This window comes from Lolium rigidum, chromosome 4, assembly GCF_022539505.1.
Source record: "Lolium rigidum isolate FL_2022 chromosome 4, APGP_CSIRO_Lrig_0.1, whole genome shotgun sequence".
NCBI classification, from domain to species: domain Eukaryota; kingdom Viridiplantae; phylum Streptophyta; class Magnoliopsida; order Poales; family Poaceae; genus Lolium; species Lolium rigidum.
In genome coordinates, this window is record NC_061511.1 from 13,305,942 (window position 1) to 13,314,729 (window position 8,788).

The window sequence follows — 8,788 nt, forward strand, 5'->3', positions numbered from 1 at the left end:
TATCAAAACTATTATGGGCAGCGTAACCCTAGACAAGGGCCGCGATCTTCTTTATATAGCAACAGGACATACAACGTATGTTACAGGGACTCTGTCTACCAACAGAGATATACACGGCATACACAGGAGATATAATTACATTGTTTAACACTCCCCCTCAATCATAACTTATCTAAGTTAAGATTGCGACGAAACGATACTAACTGTCGGACAGAAAGCGACTTAGTGAAACCATCAGCCACTTGATCTCCTGAAGGAATAAACCGTATGTCCAAGAGCCTTCGAGCTACTCTCTCACGTACAAAGTGATAGTCCACTTCAATGTGTTTTGTCCGTGCATGAAACACTGGATTAGCAGAGAGATATGTAGCTCCAATATTATCACACCACAAACATGCCACTCGGTCCTGTGACACACCTAACTCGGTGAGTAAACTTTGCACCCAAATCACCTCAGCCGTAGCATTTGCTAATGCCTTATACTCAGCCTCTGTACTGGATCTAGACACAGTGGCTTGCTTCCGCGCACTCCATGAGATCAAATTTGACCCCAAAAACACAGCAAATCCTCCAGTAGACCTTCTATCATCAGGGCAACCAGCCCAGTCAGCATCAGAGAAAGCACTAACAGAAGTAGAGGAAGATCTACTCAAACGCAAGCCAAGAGCTACAGTGCCTTGGAGATATCTCAATATCCGTTTAACAGCTGTCCAATGAACTGTGGTTGGTGCATGCAAGAACTGACAAACCTTGTTCACAGAGAAAGCAATATCCGGTCTTGTCAGAGTAATGTACTGAAGCGCACCAACAATACTTCGATAGCGAGTAGAATCCTCACTACTTAACACTTCCCCATCCATCACAGACAGCTTTTCAGACACTGACAGAGGGGTATCAACTGACTTGCACATCTTCATATTCACACGCCTAAGCAGATCATTAGCATATTTTTCCTGAGACAGAATAATACCATCATGTACCTTCTTCACCTCAATACCAAGAAAATAGTGCAAACCACCCAAATCCTTTAATGCAAAATCAAGTCCAAGATCATGCAGAAGAGCAGCAACAGCCTTCTCTGATGAGCTAGCAACAACAATGTCATCAACATAGATGAGCATAAAGATAGACACTCCCCCTTTGTTGTAGAAAAACAGAGAAGTATCAGCCTTAGAAGCAGAAAAACCAAGAGACTGAAGTTTAGAACTGAGGCGATAGTACCAAGCTCGAGGTGCCTGTTTCAAACCATACAAAGCTTTGTCAAGCTTGCACACAAGCCCTGGGCGCCCCTCATAGCCAGGGGGCTGCCGCATATAGACCTCCTCTTCCAGAACACCATGTAAAAACGCGTTCTTCACATCTAGCTGACGCAGGTGCCACCCACGAGAAACTGCAATAGAAAGTACCAATCGGATAGTGGCGGCCTTGACAACAGGACTAAAAGTGTCCTCATAGTCAATGCCATAGCGCTGCTTGAACCCTTTTGCAACCAAACGAGCTTTATACCGATCAACTGAGCCATCAGCACGATGCTTCACTTTATAAACCCATTTGCAATCAATCACATTCTTGCCAATACCAGCAGGAACTAGGTGCCAGGTATTATTGTGCTGCAATGCCTGGTACTCCTCATCCATAGCAGCCTTCCACTTAGGATCGGCAAGCGCTTCACCAACACTGGTAGGCTCACCGGAACTGCTATAATTCGCAAAACGAACACGATCATACCGAACACGACCATCAGTAATTTGCTTGGGTTGAGATATACCACTTTGAAGCCGTGTATGAGGACGACCAGGCGCACCAGAGGTTACAGGCACACTTTCCGCAGTAGATCCAGGAGCAGACACATGAGACGAACTGGCCGCACCAGATCCTGTGTGCTGCTGTGCATCAGAGGAAGCAGCCACAGAAGATCCTGTGGCAGAAGAATCTGCAGAGGCAGACTGCGACGGGCCACCACGCGGGCCCGAAGATGCCCCAGCAGGCGAACCCGCGTCCTCCACGCGCGCGGAGACAACATCGTCTGCCGACGACGCACGGCCCGAGGACGGTGTGCGATCCGAAGTGGATACTCGTCCAGATCCCGAGGGCGGCGGTGACTGGTCAGTTTGAGCGGGAGAATCGTCTCCGGGATGCGCGCCAGAACCCGGAAAATCACCAGAAACACCATCGGGAGCAGAATTTTGACCTGATTCCTGCGCAAATGACTCAGCAGGAGCACTGTTAGCAGGATTAGCATCAACATCATCAAACTGTAAAACACGCCCCTCATGATCATGCATATGAACAGGTTGTAGATTGGAAGGCAAAAGAAGAATTTCTGCTTTCAATTGGGCACCGGCATTAGAATGAAGTGAAGCAAACGGAAAAACAGATTCATCAAACACAATGTCACGTGAAATATACACACGACCAGTTGAAATATCTAGACACTTGTAGCCCTTGTGTTGATTGCTATATCCAAGGAAGGCACACTGTTTGGAACGAAATTCTAGTTTGCGCCTATTATATGGTCTAAGATTTGGCCAACAAGCACATCCAAAGATTCGCAGAAAGCTATAGTCCCCTTTATGTCCAAAGAGACGCTCAATAGGTGTTTGAGAATTGATTACTTTGCTAGGAAGACGATTAATAAGATACACCGCCGTAAGAAACGCCTCATCCCAAAACTTAAGAGGCATGGACGCATAAGCAAGGAGAGACAGGCCAACCTCAACAATATGCCTATGCTTGCGCTCAGCTGGGCCATTCTGCTGATGTGCATGAGGACAAGACACAAGATGGGATATGCCCACCTTCTGGAAAAAGGAGTTAAGTTTTTGATACTCACCACCCCAATCAGTTTGCATGGCAATAATTTTCTTGTCAAAGAGTCGCTCAACAAGATGCTGAAAGTCATGAAATTTCTGAAACACATCAGACTTATTTTTAAGGAGATATATCCAGGTAAACTTGCTATAATCATCAATGAAACTAACATAGTATTTATATCTTCCAACAGAACCTGGAGCAGGGCCCCAAACATCAGAAAATACAAGTTCAAGAGGGAAAGTAGACACACTTGATGATGTAGGATAGGGTAACTGATGGCTCTTAGCCTTCTGACAAGCATCACAAACTGACTCTTTTTCTGACTCACTAAACTGAATATTATTATCACGAAGAACTTGTCGAACTACAACTGAAGATGGATGACCTAGACGTCTATGCCAAAGCGAGGATGATGACTTGGCTACACCATGGACTTGCCGACCAGAAGATGGAGGTGATGGCGCCGGCATGGGATATAGGCCTCCCACACATTTACCTTGGAGGAGGATTTCCCTCGTGTCCTGATCCTTGACAAAGAAAGAGTTAGGCCAATACTCAACAAAAGCATGATTATCAGTGGTTAGGCGACTAGTAGATAAGAGACTCTTGGTGGCTTTGGGAACATGCAGGATATTTTTGAGATGCAAATCATGATTAGGGGTATGCATTACAGAATGACCAATGTGATGTATATCCATACCTGCACCACTGGCTGTGTGAATTTGCTCGTTCCCATTGTAGCGATCACGAACATGAAGCTTCTCTAGCTCGCCCGTGACATGATCCGTAGCACCAGAGTCACTATACCAGTTTGTGTCAACCCCATAGGATCCATAGGCCGCACCCGCTGACTTGTCAGGTCCATGATAGCTTTTCTGAAATCGCTTCCAACAGTTTAGGGCCGTATGGCCAGTCTTGCCACAAACCTGACAAGTTTCATCACTTCTCCCGGGTGCATATGAGCGGCCACCATTGCCACGGCCACCTCTGTATCCTCCACCATCATTAGCTCGGCCACCTCTGTAGCCTCCACGGTAGTTGTTGCTTCGCTGGTCATAATTGTTCCGCTGATCACGATACTGGAACTGACCACCTTGATCACGATACTGATCAGAAAACGGTCCGCGACCACGGCCGCCATTGCGACCACCACGGTGTGCGGCATTCACCGATGCTCCGCCACCATTGTTTCTAGCCTCCATCCGAGACTCATATGACATGAACTGAGAATAAACATCACTCAGACTCACATCCTTTTGCGCCTTCATCAAGGCAGTGATCGCCGCAACAAAGCCATCATACTCATCATCGAGCCCAGCTAGGATGTAAGAGATCACATCCACATTGTCCATGGGCTTGCCCGCCGCAGCCATCTCATCTGAGAGACTCTTGATCTCATCCAGGTAAGCCTGACCTGACTTGTCATCCTTGCGACATTGGTTCAGCTTGGTGCGAAGGTGCACCACGCGCGACTGAGATTGGGCAGAGAACATCTCCACCACGGCTTTCCAAACTTCTGCGGACGTCGAGAGACCCACCATCTGCGTGAGCACCTCCTTTGCCATGTTTCTGACCAAGAACCCTAGTACGATCTGGTCCTGCGCGATCCACCGCGCATGCTCGGGGTTGGGAACAGTCACCTCAGCCCCATCCTTGTCCGTAGTCTTCACGGTCTTCGCCGGTTCCTGCGCAGATCCATCGAGGAAGCCAAACAGTTGAGCTCCACGAATTTCTGGAAGAACTTGAGTCTGCCAGAGCAGGAAATTGTCTCGGGTAAGCTTTTCCGAGATCGTGATGTTGAGGGTTGCTGCACCACTCGCCGAAGTTGAGGACGACGCTGAGAACGACATGATGCGATCGGCGGCGGTGGCGGCAGACTTGCGATCGACGGCGGCGGCGGCAGACTTTCGACTAGATGTGTTTAGGAAGAGTTAGCTCTGATACCATATCAAAACTATTATGGGCAGCGTAACCCTAGACAAGGGCCGCGATCTTCTTTATATAGCAACAGGACATACAACGTATGTTACAGGGACTCTGTCTACCAACAGAGATATACACGGCATACACAGGAGATATAATTACATTGTTTAACACTCCTATGTGTGACCTTTCTGCGTGTTTATTTCTGACGGCAATGAATAAGTGCTCGCTAATTTAGCTGGTCAGATGAAGACTAATCTTAAACTCAAATTAAGGGGATCAACGTATTTCTGAAATGTAGTGCATAATTCGTGGTAGAGTAAAATGGCTATCAGACCAAACAAACAATACATGTAGCACTTCATAAAACTTATGTAAGAGCTTAAATAATTAGTCTATGATGTGATCCATACCAATATAAGTAGACAAAACTTTTTATCCTTGAGAAAGAACATATTGGCATTCTAGGATGACTGGTGTAGCAACTAAACCGAAGTTTCAACAAAAAGACAGAGGAGTAAACAATTTCGTCATCCAATCACCAAGATCAATAAGTCAACACAATGGTAATCATCAGCTTAAAGAATCAACAGGGTTCTGTTTACCTGGTGGGATATCTTGATTCTTGGTACATGTCTGTAGTCGCACTATTTACTTCAATGCTGCTAGTGTCATCACTCACCAATAATATTGACCTTTTCTTTGACAATTCTTGCCTAGATGGAGACCCATGCGTTTGTTTTCGGTACTGCTAGTTTCACCCTGCAACAAAAGAAATCATGAGTTGGCCATCAAAACAGTACTGGCATGCCAGATTATTTTCATTTACTAAACAAATTAGGTCGCCGGCTCTCAAATTGTCACCAACATCTACCTTTTATGAAAGCAGTATTAATGTGCTTCAGAACTTGAGATAATTCATCATCAATCCATTCAACAAAAGTGTATCCAGTTTTTTCCTGAAGAGTTTGAAGGAATTTGTAGTTCTGCTGGGTCTTGGGCAGAGGTAGAGGTGGGCCTGCTTAATGTCGAGGTCCTGGAGCACTGGCTCTTCCCTGCGGACGTACCTGTTGTCGGCGCCAGTAGCCCATACTCTCTGGCCCCTCCTGCCCCGCCAAAGACGCACGGCCTGCTCGTTGGTCCTGCCTATGCAGTCCTCCATGCCCAACTCCCCGCATCAGAACAACTTCACTCACGCCACCAGTCGCTGCTCAACCGTGTATGGCACACAGGTCAGAGAAATTTCCGAGTAGAAGAAGGGAACGGAGGGAGGCGGGGGCATACACGAAAGCTGGGTCGTCGCCGCGGCCGAGGAGTAAGATGGCGGTCGTGCACAACCTGGGCGGCGCGGGGCTGCTTCCTGCACCATCAGCGACGGGAACGTGCTGGCGCTCAGACGGCGCGGCTGCCGCTCGCCATGGAGTCGACGAAGCGTCGGGGCCAGTCAAGCTAGCTGTCATGGCCCAAATAGAAAGATGGGATGAACAACAGGATCAATATCGATATTTGGATACAAGTTGGGATACAAGAGAGTTTGGGGGTGAGAAATCAGCAAAGCAAGGAGATGGGAAACTAGAGCAGGGGATGAGAAACTAGAGCAAGGGACGAGAAGCTTGAAGAGGATTCAATCCTTTCATACCTTTCTCATCTCAGTTGCTTCCTTTATAATTCTCCCCTTTGACTCCCGTGAGCCCAAACCCAGGTCCGACCCCAGCCCATGTCATGACTTGGCCTATTGGCTTCTCTGTGGCCACGGTCATGACATTCGCCTCCCCTCGAGAATCGGCTTGACCACAGGCCGATGCCACAAACTCGCCAAGAAAAGAATGAACTCCAGGATCCCATGGCACTTGCAGCTTAACGACAACTCCAAGAATGTTCACCAAGAAGACACTACCCAGACCCCATGGAGAAAGCCCACCAACATGCTGCTGCAACAAGAGGTTCAGCCAACCGACCTTAACTAGATGATGCTTTGCTTGCAGTGCCGAAATTTGTGCATTTAGAATATGATCCAAGTGATAATCAGTACCATCATACTTCAGCTGCGTCGATACTGATGGAACACGCCGAAAATCGGCATTCTCCATCCGTGTTGCCATGTCAAGATATTCAGTTTGAAGTTAGTTCGTATCCTAACCAGTACGTAGATGTGATTAGGATCAATCTGTAACAAACTGTTGTACTTATCTCTATCTTGACTTGTACCGTAAGTTGTAATCTTGGCAGCTATATATATAGAGAGAACCGATGGACAATTGATTCATCGCAGCCCAAACCAATCTATTCCCATCTAGTTTTTCACATGGTATCAGAGCTGCATTGACCCATGTCGCTCGTTCCTTTCTCCTCCTCCTCCGCTGCTCCGATGCCGATCACCTCCTCTGTCACCGTGAAGCTCGGCCATGGCAACTTCATGCTATGGAAGGCACAGATGCTTGTGCACCTGCGGAGCCACTCCCTGCTCAGCCATGTCGATGGCACTGCTGCTGTTCCTGACGAGAACATCGTCACCACCACCGGCGACGGAGATGATCGCCGCACGGTTCAGACCGTGAACCCGGAGTTCGCCACCTGGTACATCCGGGATCAGACCGTCCTGAGCGGGATTCTCGCCACGGTCACCGAGGACATCCTGGCGCACGTCATGTCCGCCAACACCGCGCGGGAGGCGTGGTGCACTCTGGAGCAGATGTTCGCCTCCAGGACCAGGGCGCGCGCGATTCAGACGCGCGCTCAGCTCGCCGTCGCCAAGAAGAAGGGCACGCCGGCGGCCGACTACTTCAGGCACATGAAGACCTTGGCTGATACCCTTGCTGCCATTGGGCAGCCTCTGCGTGAGGATGAGGTAATTGCATATATTCTTGCCGGCCTTGGGCCGGACTATGATAGCCTCGTCACCACTCTCACCGTCAGGAGCGAGAACCTCACGCTGGACGAGGTGTATTCCTACCTCCTCGCCTACGAGCACCGCCATGACCTCCACGACTCCGACTACAACCTGGGCGGCGGTGCCTCCGCCAACTTCTCCCGCCGTGGTGGCCACGGCAACACTGGAGGAGGACACGGCAACAACAACGGCAACTTCGGCGGAGGACGCGGCAATGGCCAGGGCAACCGTGGCCGTGGCAACGGCCGCAACGGAGGTGGGCGCGGCCAGGGCCAAGGCCGTGGCAATGGTGGCAACACCAACGGTGGCAGCTCTAACTCCAACAACAATGATGAGCCGCGCCCTGTGTGCCAAATCTGCGGCAAGGTTGGGCATGGTGCCCTTCGCTGCTACCGTCGCTTCGACCACTCCTTCACTGGTGCGGAGCACTCCGCAAACGCTGCATCGACCTCCTACAACGCCAACACCGACCCGAGCTGGTACCTGGACACAGGAGCGACGGACCATATCACCAGCGATCTTGATCGCCTGACCGTCCGCGAGCGCTACACCGGCAACGAGCAGGTCCACGTTGGCAACGGCGCAGGTTTGCAAATCTCCCATGTTGGTCATAGTACTATTAATGCAGATGCCAACCCACTTGTTCTACGTGATATTCTCCATGTGCCGCACATCACAAAAAATCTCCTTTCCGCACACAAACTCACGCTAGACAATGATGTATTCCTTGAAATTCACCCTTTTCATTTTGTTGTCAAGGATCAGGCGTCGAGGGCAAGGCTCCTTGAAGGGAGATGTGAGGCCGGTCTTTACCCCATCAAGTCATCGTCAATAAGCGTCGCAAGGTGTGCCATGCTCTCAGCTAAGGCAAGCAAGGAGCAATGGCATCGACGCCTAGGTCATCCGTCGTCCCAAGTAGTCAACTCGATTTTGAGTTTAAATAAACTTCCTTTTTGTACCCCTGAGCATGCAAATGTTTGCAATGCGTGTCAACAAGCCAAGAGCCATCAGCTCCCGTTTCCTTTATCTACACATGTTTCCACATCTCCTCTTGAACTCATTTATACAGATGTTTGGGGTCCGGCTACAATTTCTGTTGGTGGTTTTAAATACTATGTGAGTTTCGTCGATGATTTTAGCAAATTCACTTGGATTTACCTA

At 49.0% G+C, this 8,788-nt stretch overlaps 1 pseudogene; it reads right to left on the reverse strand.

The window, feature by feature from the left end:
* Positions 1-4,079: 4,079 nt before the first annotated feature.
* Positions 4,080-4,169, reverse strand: LOC124650741 (annotated as a pseudogene).
* Between the last annotated feature and the right edge of the window lie 4,619 nt (positions 4,170-8,788).